At 46.8% G+C, this 17,518-nt stretch overlaps 1 protein-coding gene across 8 annotated transcripts in view; it reads right to left on the reverse strand.

The window, feature by feature from the left end:
• Window positions 1–17,518, reverse strand: part of TEAD1 (TEA domain transcription factor 1) — a 247,873-nt gene that overhangs the window by 56,849 nt on the left and 173,506 nt on the right. The window lies entirely within an intron of this gene.

The following is a 17,518-nucleotide window of genomic DNA, read 5'->3' on the forward strand; positions in this document are numbered from 1 at the left end:
CACTTCAAACCGAAATAGGCACCCAAATGAGGAGGATGAATTCACACAAAGGGGAACAAGAAAGAAAACTGAATGGAGATCTGAAGGCTACAAATCTAAGTGGAGAGAAAGATGGGGGAAGAGAAGGGAAATAGAAGTAGTTGAAAGAAAGGACTTGAGGAGAGAGGCCAGAGAAATGAGGAGGGGGAAGGAGAATGGGAAATGAGGAGAGCGAAGGGAAAAAGAAATGAGGAGAGGAAGGAGAAAGGGAAATGAAAGAGGAAGTTGAAAGGGAAATGAGGAAAGGGAGAGAGGATGGAGAAAGAGAAATGAGAGAGGAAAGTGAAAAGGAAATGAGACAGGAAGGAGAAAAGGAAATGTGGAGAGGAAGAGAAGGAGAAAAGGAGGAATAGAAGGAAGAACACAGGCCTGGGAGTCAGAAGGATCTGGGTTCTAATCCCAACTCCACCACTTGTCTGCTGAGTGGCCTTGGGAAGTCACTTCACTTCTCTGTGCCTTAGTTCCCTATCAGTAAACTGAGGATTAAGACTGTGAGTCTCATGTGGAGACAGGGATTGTGTCCAACCTGATTGGTTATATCTACTCCAGCGCTCAGAACAGTGCTTGACACAAAGTAAGCACTGAACAGTAACTATCATTACTATTATTATTATGGAAAGAGAACATGTGAGAGATGAGAAGGTTGGCGAAGGAGATACGCCTGCAGCACAGGGAAAGCCGAGTAATTCTCTGGTGCAATAATTCTACGCAATTTCTACAATGGTATCAAATACTCCTGCTGCAGAGTGATTTTTATGTTTGTGAAGAGGTACCATAAATGGGGAAAAAACCCCAACTTCATGAAAAAGAAAACAAACCCGGAGTAGCAAAAATCTCTCTCCAAAATGAAAGCTTCCACATTTAACTGAACATCCTGAAACTGAATATTTACAACCAGTGCTATTCTGGAAAAGTTCCACAAACACCACCACGGAGGACACTGCAAGAGCGGGCTTCTAATAAGGAATGCCTTTATTAACTCTTATGGAGTTAATAATTAGCCACTACTAGAACATTGCCATAGCGACTAGCGGTAACAATGTAGAACATAAAGACCAAAGTAAATTATCCAGGGCCAGCTCTCACCACACTTTTACTGCAAAGGTCTTGGGACTCAAAGTGTGCTGCTCCTGTCTCATGCCTCCTCCTTCTGAATGTGTTGATTTTTCAATATAAGCTAAAGTACAGAACTGGACAGGAGGCTGGTGGGACTCTGCAAGCTTTTGGAGCTAAGCTCCCACTCCCCTTCATCCAAAGTCTTGATCAAAACCTATGAGCTTCCAATCAGGGCCCGAAAACCTCCCGTCTCTTCCCCATCTCCACCTTCCACAAAAATCTCCGTCTTCTTGTCACCCCTCCCACTCAAAATGAAAAGCTCACATCTATGATAGAACACCAAACGTATTCTTTAACCTCAACTCTATGATTAGAAGCTGAAAACTTGCGCTGGATTGTAATCTCCTTGAGGGCAGGGATGACTGTCTTATTTCTGCCGTGCCCCTCCATTTAATAGTAATGACTGCATCTGTTAAGCGCTTACTATGCTGTTGTAAGCACTGGGGGAGATACCGGCTAATCAGGTTGGACACAGTCCCTGTCCCACATGGGGTTCACATTCTTCATCCCCATTTTAGATATGAGGTAAATGAAGCTCAGAGAAGTGAAGTGACTTGCCTAAGGTCACACAGCAGATGTGGCAGAGCCGGGATTAGAACCCAGGTCCTTTTAAGTTCCAGGCCCAAGCTCTATCCACTAAGCCATAATGCTTCTTCAAGTCAAGGCTCAATAAATGTCGCTAATGATCCTTGTGATACTAATGATGAATGTGATCCTAGAAGACGCACAAAAGACATTTTTCTTATCCATTTCGTGACCGTTTCTCTAAGCTCTAGGCTCGTTGTGGGTAGGGAGTGTGCCTACCACCTCTGTTATGCTGTACTCTTCCCAGTGCTTGGTACAATGTTCTGCACACAGTGAGTGCTCAATAAATACAATCGGTGGATTGATGACTGTGTTGCAAATCTGAACTGGGGCTTGGATAGAAGGGGACTGCCCTTTCCTAGCTTTGGAAAAACGGCAATCAATGAAACAATATCATCGGGGCAGGGAAATCTCATTTCTTCACCAGAGCTAGCAGCTAGAGGACCAGATGGATAGAGAGTTGCCCGAGGCCATAAAAGCATGCAGGCACAACTGATATCACCACCTGCCGCCCTCCATCCTGTGCCCACAAAGGTGGCTTTTAGCTACAAGGACACACATCCAGACACTGTTTTCAAATAATTATTGTGCTTTGTGTGGTATTTGTTAAGCTCTTGCTGAATGCCAAGCACCGTACTAAGCACTGGGGTAGATATATGACAAACAGGTCTCACGTAGGGCTAAGTAGGAGGGAGAACGACTACTGAATCCCCCTCCAGACTGTAAGCTCACTATTAGCAGGGAATGTATCTGTTTTTTGCAATACTGTACTCTCTCATGCACACATTACATGCGCTCCGCACACAGGAAGCGCTCAGTAAATACAAATGAATCAATGAATGAATCCCCATTTTGCAGATGAGGGAACTGAGACACAGAGAAGTGACATGGTTTGCCCAAGGTGACCCAACAGGTAAGTGGCGGGGCTGGGAATAGAAGCCAAGAACCCTGATTTCCGGGCCCGTGCTCTTTTCGCTAGGTCACACTGTTTCTCTGGTATCGTAAGTTCCTGCAGAGCACTGTACTAAGAGCTTAAGAGAGTACAAGGTAACAGAGTTAGTAGAACAATCCCTACCCACAATGAATTCACGGTTTCGAGGGGAGATGGATGTTAATATATTTATTCATTCAATAGTATTTATTGAGTGCTTACTATGTGCAGAGCATTGTACTAAGCATTTGGAATGTACAATTCAGCAACAGATAGAGACAATCCCTGCCCATTGACGGGCTTAAGGTCTAATTGGGGGAGACAGACGGACAAAAACAATAGCAATAAATAGAATCAAGGGGATGTACATCTCATTAACAAAATAAATAGGGTAATAAAAACATATACAAATGAGCAAATGAGCACAGTGCTGAGGGGAGGGGAAGGGGGGGAAAGGGGGCTTAGCTGAGGGGAGGTGAAGGGGGGGTAGAGAGGCAGCAGAGGGAGAAGAGGGAAAAGGGGAAGCTCAGTCTGGGAAGGCCTCTTGGAGGAGGTGACCTCTCAATAGGGCTTTGCAGAGGGAAAGAGAGTTAGTTTGGCGGAGTTGAGGAGGGAGGGCATTCCGGGACAGCGGGAGGACGTGGGCCAGGGGTCGATGGCGGGATAGGCGAGAATGGGGGATGATGAGGAGGTGGGCGGCAGAGGAGCGGAGACTACAGGGTGGGCAGTAGAAAGAGAGAAGGGAGGAGAGGTAGGAGGGGGCAAGGTGATGGAGAGCCCTGAAGCCTAGAGTGAGAAGTTTCTGTTTCGTGAGGAGTTTGATAGGCAACCACTGGAGGTTTTTAAGAAGGGGAGTGACATGCCCAGAGCGTTTCTGCAGGAAGATGAGCCGGGCAGTGGAATGAAGAATAGACTGGAGCGGGGAGAGACAGGAGGAAGGAAGATCAGAGAGAAGGCTGACACAATAATCCAGCTGGGATATTATGAGAACCTGTAGCAGTAAAATAGCTGTTTGGCTGGAGAGGAAAGGGAGGATCTTGGCGATATTATAAAGGTGAGACCGGCAGGACTTGGTGATGGATTGGATGTGTGGGGTGAATGAGAGAGCCGAGTCAAGGATGACACCGAGGTTGTGGGCTTGAGAGACGGGAAGGATGGTCGTACCATCCACAGTGATAGGGAAGTCAGGAAGAGGACAGGGCTTGGGAGGGAAGATGAGGAGCTTGGTTTTGGACATGCTGAGTTTTACGTGGCAGGCAGACATCCAAGTGGAGACGTTCTGGAGGCAGGAGGAGATACGAGCCTGAAGGGAGGGGGAGAGGAAAGGGGTGGTGTTGTAGATCTGTGTGCCATCTGCATAGAGATGATAGTTGAAGCCGTGGGAGCGAATGAGTGCACGGAGGGAGTGAGTGTAAATGGAAAACAGAAGAGGGTCAAGAACTGACCCTTGAGGAACCCTTACAGTTAGAGGATGGGAGGGGAGGAGGAGCCCGCGAAGGAGACTGAGAATGAACGGCCAGAAAGATAAGAGGAGAACCAGGAGAGAATGCATTCTGTGAAGCCAAGGTGAGATAAGGTGTGGAGGAGAAGGGGATGGTCTACAGTGTCAAAGGCAGCTGAGAAGTCGAGGAGGATTAGGATAGAGTAGGAGCCATTGCATTCGGAAAGTAGGAGGTCATGGGTGACCTTTGAGAGAGCAGTCTCGGTAGAGTGGACGGGACGGAAGCCAGATTGGAGGGGGTCCAGGAGAGAATTGGAGTTAAGGAATTTTAGGCAGCGAGTGTAGAAGACTTGTTCCATAAATTACAGATATGTACATCAGACCTGTGGAGCTGAGGGAGGTGTTAATAAAGGGAACAGAGAAACCATGTTAGAAGAGTAACAGAAAGCAGAGCTTCCCCCGGGACACCCCACTCTTCCTTCTCCAGCCCCAGAGATGAAGGCAGAGACACCGAGGGTTTTTGGTTGTTGTTGTTGTTGTTAAGCATTTACTAGTGTCAAACCCTGTTCTAAGGGCTGGGGCAGGTACAAATTCATTAGGTTGGACACAGTACCTGCCCGGCGTGGAGCTCACGGTCTAAAAGGGAGAATCTGAAGTGAGAAAGGAGGGTCCTTCCAGTCAAATAGTTTCATTGTTATGGCTTAGTCTGTATACAGGTCGAGCCAGCTGTGCAGGCACAAGTGGTGTGGGGGTGTGGAGCAAAGAAATTAGGGACAGAGAAGAGAAGGAGAGGGAGGAAAGGTCACGAGGAAGTGAAAGTCAGGAAGAGGGGAAGAGGAAGAGAAGTCGTAGCAAACGGGAAAGTGCAGCAGCAGCCCGATGAACAGAGCCCGGGCCTGGGAGTTAGAAAAACCTTGGTTCTAATGCCGGCTCCACCACTTGTCTGCCATGACCTTGACCAACTCACTACACTTCTTAGTGCCTCAGTTCCCTCCTCTGCAAAATGGAGATTAAGACTGTATCCAATCTGAACCGCTTGTATCTACCCCAGCGCTTAGAACAGTGCCTGGCACACGGTAAGTACTTAATGAATACCATAAAAAAAAGCACAAAGCAGCCTTCCTAAATTCATTCATTCATTCAGTCATATTTATTGAGCGCTTATTGTGTGAAGAGCACTGTACTAAGCACCTGGAATGTACAGTTTGGCAACAGAAAGAGAAATCCCTGCCCAACAACGGGATCACAGTCTAAAAGGGGGAGACAGACAGCAAAACAAAACAAGTAGTCAGGCATTGATACCATCAAAATAGATAAACAGAATCATAGATATATACACATCCTTAATAAAATAGAGTAATAATATATACAAATATACACAAGTGTTGTGGGGAGGGGAAGGGGGTAGAGCAGAGGGAGGGAGTAGAGGGAATGGGGAGGAGGGGCAGAGGGAAAGGGAGGGCTCAGTCTGGGAAGGCCTCCTGGAGGAGGTGAGCTCTCAGTAGGGCTTTGAAGAGGGGAAGAGTTACTTTGGCGGATATGAGGAGGGAGGGCATTCCAGGTAGGACGTGGGCCAGCGGTCAATGGCGGGACAGGTGAGAAAGAGGCACCATGAGGAGGCTAGTGGCAGAGAAGCAGAGTGTACGGGGTGGGCTGTAGAAGGAGAGAAGGGAGGTGAAGGCAAGGGAACGGAGAGCTTTGAAGCCAAGAGTGAGGAGTTTTTGTTTCATACGAAGGTTGACAGGCAACCAACCACTGGAGGTTTTTGAGGGGGGGAGTGACATGCCCAGAGCACTTCTGCAGAAAGAAAATCCAGGCAGCGGAGTGAAGTATAGACTGAAGCAGGGAGAGACAAGAGGATGGGAGATCAGAGAGGAGGCTGATGCAATAATCCAAGCGGGACATTATGAGAGCTGGTACCAGCAAGGTAGCAGTTTGGATGGAGAGGAAAGGGCGGATCCTGGAGACATTGTGAAGGTGAGACCGGCAGGTTTTGGTGAGGGATTTAAGGTGACTTAAGGTAATTTAAGGTAACACTGTTGACTGAAACCAGAAGAATGGGCGGCTGAAAAGACCTCTCCTTTCCTGACAGTCCCTTCTGCACTAGACATACAACCGCTGGACTCCTTTGCTACTGCAGTCCTTAGCAGTGCTCAGTGCTTAGAACAGTACTTGGCACACAGAAATCGCTCCACAAGTACCATCATTATTATTATTATGGTATTGTGGGCAATTCTTCCTTTGAGGATAACAAGTACCATAATTATTATTATTATTGAAGCTCCTACCTTCATTTCATTCATTCAATAGTACTTACGGAGCACCTAATGTGTGCAAAGCAGTGAACTAAGCATTTGGGAGAATATAATATCACAATAAACAGTCACATTCCCTGCCCACAAGGAGCTTAAGAGTCTAGAGAGGGAGAGAGACCTTAATATAAATAAATAAAATGACGGATATGGATCTAAGTGCTGTTGGGTTGGGATGGGGGGTGAATAAAGGGGACTAGTCAGGATGACACAGAAGGGAGCGGGCGTGGACCCTCCTCAGAGAGAGTCATCCTTTCCCTGACGGCTGGCTTCCAGGCCGGTCTGTCCACTGGGCTTGTCACTCGGCAGCTTCCTGCAACCCCGCCTGGTCTGAGTCCAGGTTTGCCCATTCAGTGCCCCCCGTCCCGTACCCACTCAGAGAGAGATTCCGGGGGAGGAGCTGGCTTGGTTGCCCTGCTGCAGCCCCCCTCCACGAATGGAAGTCGGTCAGTCAGTTGGTGGTATTTAGTGAGTGCTTACCATGTGCAGAGCACTGTACTGAGCACTTGGGAGAGTACAATATAACAGAGAAATTCACAAACCCTTCTTTGGACCAAAAGGGTGAAGAGATGCTCATGTGCTGAACAGAAAGAGAAGCAGCGTGGTCTGTCTAGTGGACACAAGTACCTGGGTTCTAAACCCGGCTCTGCCACTAGTCTGCTGTGTGACCTTGGGCAAGTTGTTTCACTTCCCTGCCCAAAACGAGCTTGAAGTCCAGAGGGGGAGACAGTCACCAATAAAAATAAAAATCCAAAGGAAATAAAGTTGAGGATCCTGTCCTTGTCGTTTGGTGCCGAGGGGGCAAGCCTCGGCTCTAGATGTGGCATCTGTAGTAGATACCAAGCGTTTAGTACAGTGATTTTGCACACAACAAGTGCTCAATAAATACGATAGAATACCAGTCCTCCAGCCATGAAGAAGGATGACCGATACTGACAGTTTGTGACCCTTTAATGAGCCTTCAGACCAAAGTCTAAATCTCGATAAATCTTAGGAGACATTTTCTGACAGTGTCCCAAAGGACTCACTTGTTTGTTTTTGGTATTTGCGAAGTGCTTACTATGTGCCAGGCACTATTCTGAGCTCTGAAGCACTACTGGCTTCAAAGCACTCCATTACCTTGCCCCCTCCTACCTCACCTCCCTTCTCTCCTTCTACAGCCCAATCCACACACTCCATCTCCTCACTGCGCCTCATTCCCAGCTGTCCCGCTGTCGACCCCTGGAGCTCTCCACCACCTAGCCCCCTCCTACCTCGCCTCCCTTCTCTCCTTCTATAGCCCTCGTCCCCCATTCACGTCTGTCCCTTCATCGACCCCTGTCCCACGTCCTATCGCTGACCTGGAATGCCCTCCCTCCTCACCTCCGCCAAACTGACTCTCTTCCCCTTTTCAAAGCCCGACTGAGAGCTCACCTCCTCCAGGAGGCCTCCCCAGACTGAGGCCTCCCTTTCCCTTTGCTCCTCCTCCCCTCCCCATTCCCCTTACTCCCTCCCTCTGCTCTACCCCCTTCCCCTCCGCACAGCACTTGTATATATTTGTACATATTTATTGCTCTATTTTATTAATGATGTGATTTTTCTATGGTTCTGTTTATCTATTTTGATGGTAGGTCTACTTGTTTTGTTTTGTTTTCTGTCTCCCCTTTCTAAACTGTGAGCCCCTTGTTGGGTAGGAATTGTCTCTGTTGCCGAATTGTACTTTCTATGCGCTTAGTACAGTGCTCTGCAAACAGTAAGCGCTCAATAAATACGATTCAATGAATGAATGGGGTACATACAAGATAATCGGGTTGGACATAATCCCTGTCTGAAATGGGGCTCACAGACCTCACCTTCATTTTACAGATGAGGTAATCGAGGCTTACAAATATGAAGTGACTTGCACAACAGACAAGTGGCAGAGCTAGCATTAGAACCCAGGTCCTTTATCTCCCAGGCTCAGGCTCTATCCACTAGGCCACTCTGCTTCTTCAGCATGGCTTCTGCTTTCTCTGCCCGTAGACAGAAGAAGGGAAGTTGTGGGAGTGCTGAACTAATGGAAAGAGCAGAGGTCTGGGAGTTAGAAGAACTGGGTTCTAATCAAACTGGGTTCTAATTCATCTACCATGTGTCCTGGGGCAAGTCATTTAGCTTCTCTGTGCCTCAGTTTCCTCACAGGGTTAATTGTTCTCCCTTCCCCTTAGACTAAGAGCCCACATGGGAGGAGGACCACTCCTGATCTGTTTTATATCTATCCCAGTGTTTAGTAAAGCACTTAGTACACAGAAACTACCACTATTATTATGATTATGATTTTGGTAAGCTGTTAATGATAATTATTAAGGTTATGTTACTCATTAAACACTTACCTCATATCAAGCCATGTTCTAAGTGCTGGGGAAATATAATCTAATCGGGCCAGACACTGCCTCTAAATCACTTGGTCCTCATAGTCTGAGTAGGAGGGAGAACAGATACTGAATCTCCATTTTACAGATGAGGAAACCAAGGCCCAGAGAAGTGAAGTTACTTGCCCAATGTCACCCAGCAGGCAAGTGGTGCTTAGTATAGTGCCTGGCACATAGCAAACACTTTACCAATAACCGCGCCCCCACCACAAAAAAAAAAAAAAATTGGTAGAGACGGGATTACAACCCAGGTCCTCTCACTCCCAGGCCTGAGCTCTTTCGACTAAGCCACGCTGCTTCCCACGTTCGTTCCTTCCTTCCTTCCTTCCTTCCTTCCTTCCTTCCTTCCTTCCTTCCTTCCTTCCTTCCTTCCTTCCTTCCTTCCTTCCTTCCTTCCTTCCTTCCTTCCTTCCTTCCTATTTATTGAGTGCTTACTATGTGCAGAGCACTGTACTAAGCACTTGGAATGTACAATTCAGCAACAGAGACAATCCCTAACCAACAACGGGCTCACAGTTTAGAAAGGGAAGATGGACAACAAAACAAGTAGACAGGCATCACTATCATCAAAATGGATTAAAAAAACCATAGAAAAATGCACATTATTAATAAAATGATTATTCACTCTGCCGACCCACTGCACTGTGCTGGATCGACAAAGTGGCTCATCTGAATGTCTACTTCATCACACCCCTCCTTGCCCAAATTAACACAGCCGACAAGTGGCGAAGTGGGGATTAAAACCCAGGTCCTCTGACTCCCAGGTCTGCGCTCTTGCCACTAGGCCAAACTGCTTTTCTATTAAGGTCTTTTTGAAAAGTTCTTCAAAGTGGGAGGAGCCCTGTAGTAAGTGCTGGAAAGAATACACAGATGGGAATTAGACACGGACCCCATCCCTCGGGACTGGAGAAGTGGGGGGATGTCTCACAATCTAAGTGGGGAGAAGGGATTAGAGACAGACACATCAAGACTGATGAAACAGTGAAACAAATACACAGAGAAGCACCGTGACCTAATGGAAAGAGTGTGGGCCTGGGAGCACCTGGATTCTAATCCCGTTTCCGCTCCTTGTCTGCTGTGTGACCTTGGACAAGTCATTTCACTTAATCTGGGCCTCAGTTTCCCCAACTGCAAAATGGGGATCCAATACCTGTTCTCTTTCCTTCTTAGACTGTGAGCCCCATGTGGGAGAGGGACTGTGTATCCAGTCTGATTAATTTCTATCTATCCCAGCGCTTAGAACAGTACTTTACACATAGTAAGTGCTTAACAAATACCATAAACAAACAACCAAGCCACAAAAAGGGCTCCAAGTCCTGGCTGGGCGTGGAGGGAAGTGACTTTCATCCCCGGCCTGGTGCGCACGGAGCATTGTACTAAGCACTTGGAAGAGTACAACTGAACGGAGCACACTGGGAGGAGGGCTCCTCGGTGGCGGGAGGGAAGGCGGTAATTACCACAGATGCTTTTCTCGGTGGGGACGGAGGCTGCTAGGCTGCGTTTCATTTCCGAACCATGCCGCGATTCTAGGAGCGTAATGCCAAAAATGTGTTCAGGGGCCCACCCACAGGGATTCTGGCGGAGCTCTTGGAAAGAACTGAGAAGCCCTGAGTGTTTCCCCAGTCTGCGGCTTTGCCTTTTTTCCTGAAGATGAGGACGGCGGCGGTGTCTCGGACACCCTGTGACACCTTTAGACGCTAAGTTCATTATGGACAGAGAGTGTGTCTGCCGATTCTGGTGTCTTGTCCTCTCCCAAGGGCTTAGAATAGTGCTGTGCACATAGTAAGCGCTCAATAAATATCACTGCTTGACTGGTGGATTTTCTAAATAACCAGAGAATAAACCAGAAAAAATTCCAAATCACCAGGGGCACTGATTCCAACCACCGGAGAGCTCCCTACAGGCACGACTCTCCTTTTCCCTCATTCACTCAACCATATTTACTGAGCGCTCACTGTGTGTGGAGCATTGTACTAAGCGCTTGGGAGAGTAAAATACGACAATAAACAGACACATTCCCTGCCCACAAAATACACAAACCCTTCTTCCGACCAAAAGGGTGAAGAGATGCTCATGTGCTGAACCAGAAAGAGAAGCAGCATGGTCTATCTAGTGGACAGAGCTCGGGCTTGGCAGCCAGAAGGACCTGGGTTCTAAACCCAGCTCTGCCACTAGTCTGCTGTGTGACCTTGGGCAAGTCGTTTCACTTCTCTGTGCCTCAGTTCCATCATCTGTCAAATGAGAATAAGGGCTGTGAATCCCATTCGCAACAGAGACTCTGTCCCACCTGATTAGCTTGTATCTACCCCCGCGCTTAGTACAGTGCCTGACATATAGTATGCGCTTAACAAGTTGGGTAGGGATTGTCTCTGTTGCTGAACTGTACTTTCCAAGCGCTCAATATATATGATTGAATTAAGTACCATAAAATTAAAAGAGAAACAAAAAGAAACGCGAAGATTCCAAACCTAAAGTTGTATTTCCCTCCAATTCTCACTTCTTTCCCCTTCCATCTGGCCTGTTCCTTGAACCCAAACTGTCCAGGGTGGCATCAGTAAAACGTCCCCCAAATACACATAACAGTTTTGTCAATCCATTCCCACTCAATCTCCATAGCAGCCATTTCATCGACTCTCCCCCTCCTAACTGACCTCACTATTCTCCTACTATTCTCCTACTACAGCCCACACTCTTCGCTCCTCTAATGCAACCTGCTCTCTGCACCTTAATCTCATCTACCTCGCCGTCGACCCCTCGCCCATGTCTTTCCTCTGGCCTGGAACACCCTCCCCCACTCCACAACTGACAGACCGCCACTCTCCCCATCTTTGAAATCCTGCTAAGGTTACATCTCCAGCAAGGGGCCTTCTCTAAGCTCTCATTTCTCCTACTTCCTCTCCTTCCAGCATCGCCTAAACCTGAGTTCTGTTTAGTGCCTTTATTAAGCACAAGTTAATCAAGTTGGATGCAGTCCATACTGCACATGAGGCTTTAATTCCCAAACACTTGGGTCTATACCCTTTAAGTACTTAATAATAACGTTGGTATTTGTTAAGGGCTTACTACGTGCAGAGCACTGTTCTAAGCGCTGGGGTAGATACAGGGTAATCAGGTTGTCCCACATGAGGCTCACAGTCTTCATCCCCATTTTACAGATGAGGTAACCGAGGCACAGAGAAGTTAAGTGACTTGCCCACAGTCACACAGCTGACAAGTGGCAGAGCCAGGATTCGAACCCATGACCTCTGACTCCCAAGCCGGTGCTCTTTCCACTGATCCACGCTGTACTTATGTACAAACAGTGCTTGGCACAGAGTAAGTGCTTAACAAATACCACTATTATTATAATTTCACATCTATCTTCCCCTCTAGACTGTAAGCTGCTTGTAGGGGCAGGGAACCGACTGCAAGGTCTGCTCAAGCACTCAGTACAGTGCTCTGCACATGGCGACTGCTCTGTAAATGATGAACTGATGCTACCTAAAAAAGCATTGAACAGGAGGCATATGTGAGAGGGCAGAGAAGGAAAATGATACGTATTACATGAAAACTTGCAGCTTTCTTAACAAAAAAAAATTTGTATCTGCTGAAGCAATACCGAATACCAGTACCAAACGCCTTATTGATGCATTCAACAGTATTTATTGAGCGCTTACTATGTGCAGAGCATTGTACTAAGCGCTTGGAATGTACAATTTGGCAACAGATAGAGACAGTCCCTGCCCAATGACGGGCTCAGCTATTTGCTACGTTCCTTTAGAAAATCCAAACGTTCGACTCGATTACCATCTTAGCCCAGAGACAAGTCTGGGGAGAAGACTTAACAAATGAAAATAATCTGTTGCTTCTGACTTCTTTATAATGGAAACAGATGATATGGACCTAAACTGTAGCAAGGGAGATTTAGGTTAGATGCCAGGAAAAGCTTGCCAGTACTAAGAGTGCCTAAACTTTAACAGGTTATTCTCTCAATCAATCACTCTGTGGCATTTATTAAGCACTTACTGGGCAGACCGCTGTACTAAGCGCTTGAGAGATTACCCTATAACAGAGTTGGTAGACCCGCTCCTTGTCTACAATCCACTGAATGCTTTTGGGAGGCTAAAACTAGTTTTACAAAACTATGTGGTGGCTTTTTACACTCTTTGCTGAAGGGCCAGTCCGTTGCACTCGAGTATGCCTTTCAGAAGTGTGAGAGTACATAATGAGGAGCAGTGGGGTCTCGTGGATAGAGTACGGGCCTGGGAGTCAGAAGGATCTGGGTTCTAATCCTGGCTCCACCACCTGTCAGCTGTGTGACCTTGGGCAAATCACTTCACTTTTCTATCCCTCAGTTCACTCATCTATAAAATGGGGACTGTGAGCCCCAAGTGGGACATGGACCGTGTCCATCCTCATTAGCTTGCATCTACCCCAGTGCTTAGAACAGTGCTTGACACAAAGTATGTTAATTTAACTTGTTAACTGAAGCACAGAGAAGTGGAGTGACTTGCCCAAGGTCACACAGCAGACAAGTGTCAGAGCCGGGATTAGAACCCATGACTTTCTGTCTCTCAAGTCCGTGCTCTATCCACTACACCATGCTTCTTCTCAGTATACTATGAGCTTGGGATATTACAATTCAAGAGAGTTGGTAGACAAGGAGCCTGCCCAATGTCTAACAATAATAATAATTATGGAACTTGGTAAGAGTTTACTATAAACTATAAGCAGCGTGGCTCAGTGGAAAGAGCACGGGCTTTGGAGTCAGAGCTCATGAGTTCGAATCCCAGCTCTGCCACTTGTCGGCTGTGTGACTGTGGGCAAGTCACTTAACTTCTCTGCGCCTCAGTTCCCTCATCTGTAAAATGGGGATTAAGACTGTGAGCCCCACGTGGGACAACCTGATTCCCCTATGTCTACCCCAGCGCTTAGAACAGTGCTCGGCACATAGTAAGCGCTTAACAAATACCAACATTTATAAATCAAGCACTGTTCTAAGCGCTGGGGTAGATTCAGGTTAGTGAGGTTAGACACAGTCCCTGACTCACATAAGGCTCACTCTAAATCCCCATTTTACAGATGAGGTAACTGAGGCCCAGAGAAGTGAAATGACCTGCCCAAGGTCACACAGCAGACATGTTGCGGACGCAGCAAACGTCACGGAGCAAGGATTAGAACCCATGACCTTCTGTCTACTAGGCCTGTGCTCATCCACCATGCCACGCTGCTTCTCGCGTTTCTATGTGGTGCTCTTATTATCAAAGTGCCTTACATTGGGCAGATGGAGACCGAGAAGAGACATTCATTCATTCATTAGTATTTATTGAGCGCTATGTGCAGAGCACTGTACTAAGCGTTTGGAATGTACAATTCAGCAACAGATAGAGACAATCCCTGCCCAATGACGGGCTCAGACATGACCCCTGAAGTCAACGCAATCGTGAAGGGTGTCGACAGGACAACTACGGAATTGCTGTTCACCGAACCCCTCAGAAACTGGACAAGGGAGCCCCGGCTGAGGTTTAAATGTCCAAAATAAATCAAACTTTGTCTGTGAGCCCCATGCAGGAGAGGGACTGTGTCCAACCTAATTCACCTGTATCTACCCTGCACTTAAAACAGTGACTGACAAATAGTAAGCGCTTAAACAGATACCATAAAAAAAAAAAACCCCAACAAACAAAAAATCATCAGCAGGTTAAACAAGGACATAGATAAACCCATGGACAAACAGCCCATAATGGGTTACTTGAGGAGCAGCATGACCTAGTGGAAGGTGAATGGGGCTGGGAGTCAGAGAACCTGGGTTCTAATCCTAGCCTGTTGATTGCTTGTTCTGTGACCTGGGGCAAGTCACTTTTCTTTGAGCCTCAGTTTCTTTATCTGGGAAATGGAGATTCAAGACTTGTTCTGGCTCCTTCTTAAGGCTGTGAGCCCCATGTGGTACGGGAATAGTGTCTGACCTAATTATCTTGTATCTACTCCAGGCGTTCAGTAGATGCCTGGCAAAAAGAAAGCATTTAACGAATATGACAGTTACTAATTCTCAGGTCATGCTACTTTATGTTATAGAAAATTCATGTTGTCTTTAAATTTGAAAACAACTCAACTTTCAAATTATTAAGGAAACCTTAATTATCGTACTTGTAAGGTGCTATGTGCCAAGCACTGTTCCAAGCACTGTAGATACAAGTTAATGAGATCGGACATAGTCCCTGTCCCCTATGGGGCTCACTCAAACCCCATTTTACAGATGAGGTAACTGAGGCCCAGAGGAGTTAAGGGACTTGCCCAACGTCACGCAGCAGACATGAGGCAGAGCTGGAGTTAGAATCAAACCAAACCAAAACAAATAAAAAACCACACATCAGTCAACCAGTCCAATCTCTGTAGCTTCACACGGTGAGTTCAGAGTTATTAAACTAAATGAGATGCACCTTCTTCACTACTTCCCTGGCCTTCCCTACCTCCCCCTCTTCTCCACTCCCTTCTTGCTTTGACTTGCTCCCTTTATTCATTCCCACACCCAGCCCCACAGCACATATGTAGATATTTGTAATTTTATCTATTTATACCATTGTCTGTCTCTCCCTCTAGATGGTAAGCTTTTGTGGGCAGGGAATATGTCCATTCTATTGTTAAAGCGTGCTCTCCCCAGTGCTTAGTACAGTTCTGCACACAGCAAGTGCTCAGTAAATACAACTGACTGACTAAATTGTTATTTGACTCTAGCCAGTGACTATCTGCAAGGAGTGGTGGGAGAACACTGTGCAAATGTTTGTCACGTATCTAGCCTTAGGACAGGGGCTGTTTGGTCAAGGATCATGTGAGGATACTTCTGTAAAGCTGGGTGAATTTTAACCTTATTCACCCATGCCCTTGGAAGTTGTCACGGAAGCGTACTGAGAAAAAAAAAATCACCACGGTCCAATATCACACAATTATCACTCGTATGACTACACACCAAACATCAACTGCTCATTAGTAAATTATTCCCAGAAATTTTTCATTAATGAAAACATCGGGCAATAACCTCATGATCGATCCTTGATAAGGGAGCTCTCTCAAAGATTCTTCCATCACTCCTGGTTTGACCATCAACCTGAGAATGGGTGTTCCTCCACGGAGCATTTGGAATGCCTCCCTGCCGCTACCGTGAGAGTCTGGGGTAGGCAGGCGTCCCTGTGCCACGGCGAAAGCTCCAGGAGAGTGCCTGCTGAAACCTAACGGCATTCTTCACACCAGTCATGCCAGGTGGATGATCCCCTTCACCTAGGAAGATGTTTTCTTGGCAGAATCCCTCCCAGATGAAGCAAACGCACTTCTAAAAATAACCCTCCAGGTTATGATGAAAAATGGGATTGTTTAACACCAACCTGCTCTGACTTGTTTTCAAACTCATTACCTTTTTTTTTATTATTCCAAGCAGAGGAAGAGCCACTCCTTGAGTGTCCGCTGCTCCAAAAAGTCTACGGCAACTGGTGAATTTCCTGTTTGTGGAGTCACTGGCCCCCATTTAGATGAGTGATTTAAAATAATTTGCTCATTGCTTGCTTAACAAGAGCTTGCGAACTGTGGTCACCCTCATGGGTTCCTGGTGAGACCAGCCCCACTTTTAAGGGGGTCAGTGGAACCTCGTGGGAGTGGATTCCCCAGACTGCTAGAAAGTCAGAGAGGGTTTCTCCAGGGATTTTGTGAAAGATAGATGCTACGCAAGACGCTCAGGGTCTTCCCTGACAAACTGGATGGAAAGTGGAAAGATCTTGGGCCAGGGAGTCAGAGGACCTGCCTTCTAATCCACAGTCCACCACTGGTGTGCTGAGGGACCCTGGGCTAAGCCCTTCTCTTCTCTGGGCCTCAATTCCCTAATCTGCAAAATGGGGATTCAATAGTCAATAATAATAATAATAATAATAATGATAATCACAGTAACAGGAACAGCAACGGTATTTGTTAAGCACTTACTATGTGCTAGAGCACTGCTCTCTGTGCTGGGGTAGATAGAAGCTAATCAGGTTGGACACAGCTCCTGTCCCACATGGGGCTCACGGTCTTAATCCCCATTTTACAGATGAAGTAACTGAGGCCCTGAGAAGTGAAGTGATTTAAGGCTGTGAGTCCCGTGTGGGACTTGATTATCTAGCCCAGCGCTGAGTACCGTATTCAGCATATAGTAAGTGCTTAATAAACACCATTCTTCTTCTTCTTATTATTACATCTCAATATCAATGGTTCCCATTCGCTCAACATTCCCCCACCCAATCGTGGCATAAAATTCCAATAAGGAAAAACAGCAGTCCCATTGTCCCAGACTCTAATTTTCAAAATGTGTAAACACGCTCGCCCTGGGAAGACACACCCATCTACCGTACAGTGCAACGCTCCTGAAATGGGGTGGGGGAATTATTCATTTCCACTAGGAACCCTAACTCCCCCACCCCCCCCCGTCCCTCGGCCCCCAACAAAACCCAAGTTCTTTTTTTCCCCTGTTTCGCAACAAAAACTGGGCTTACGGGCCCAGAGAGCCGGTCTGCGGACTCAAGGCTGAGTGAAATCCGCCTTTGGGTGGATAGAAAGGGCAGGAAATCAACAACCGCTTAAGCAGTTTTAAACCAACAAGCAAGACGCCCTCTATTTAAATGTTATAAGTGAATCTATTTTAAGGCTTGGAAAATAGAACGGGCAGGTGTTTGAGTAGTCCCCATACTGAGTTTTGGAAAGGGGT

This window comes from Ornithorhynchus anatinus, chromosome 3 (assembly GCF_004115215.2).
Source record: "Ornithorhynchus anatinus isolate Pmale09 chromosome 3, mOrnAna1.pri.v4, whole genome shotgun sequence".
NCBI lineage: Eukaryota > Metazoa > Chordata > Mammalia > Monotremata > Ornithorhynchidae > Ornithorhynchus > Ornithorhynchus anatinus.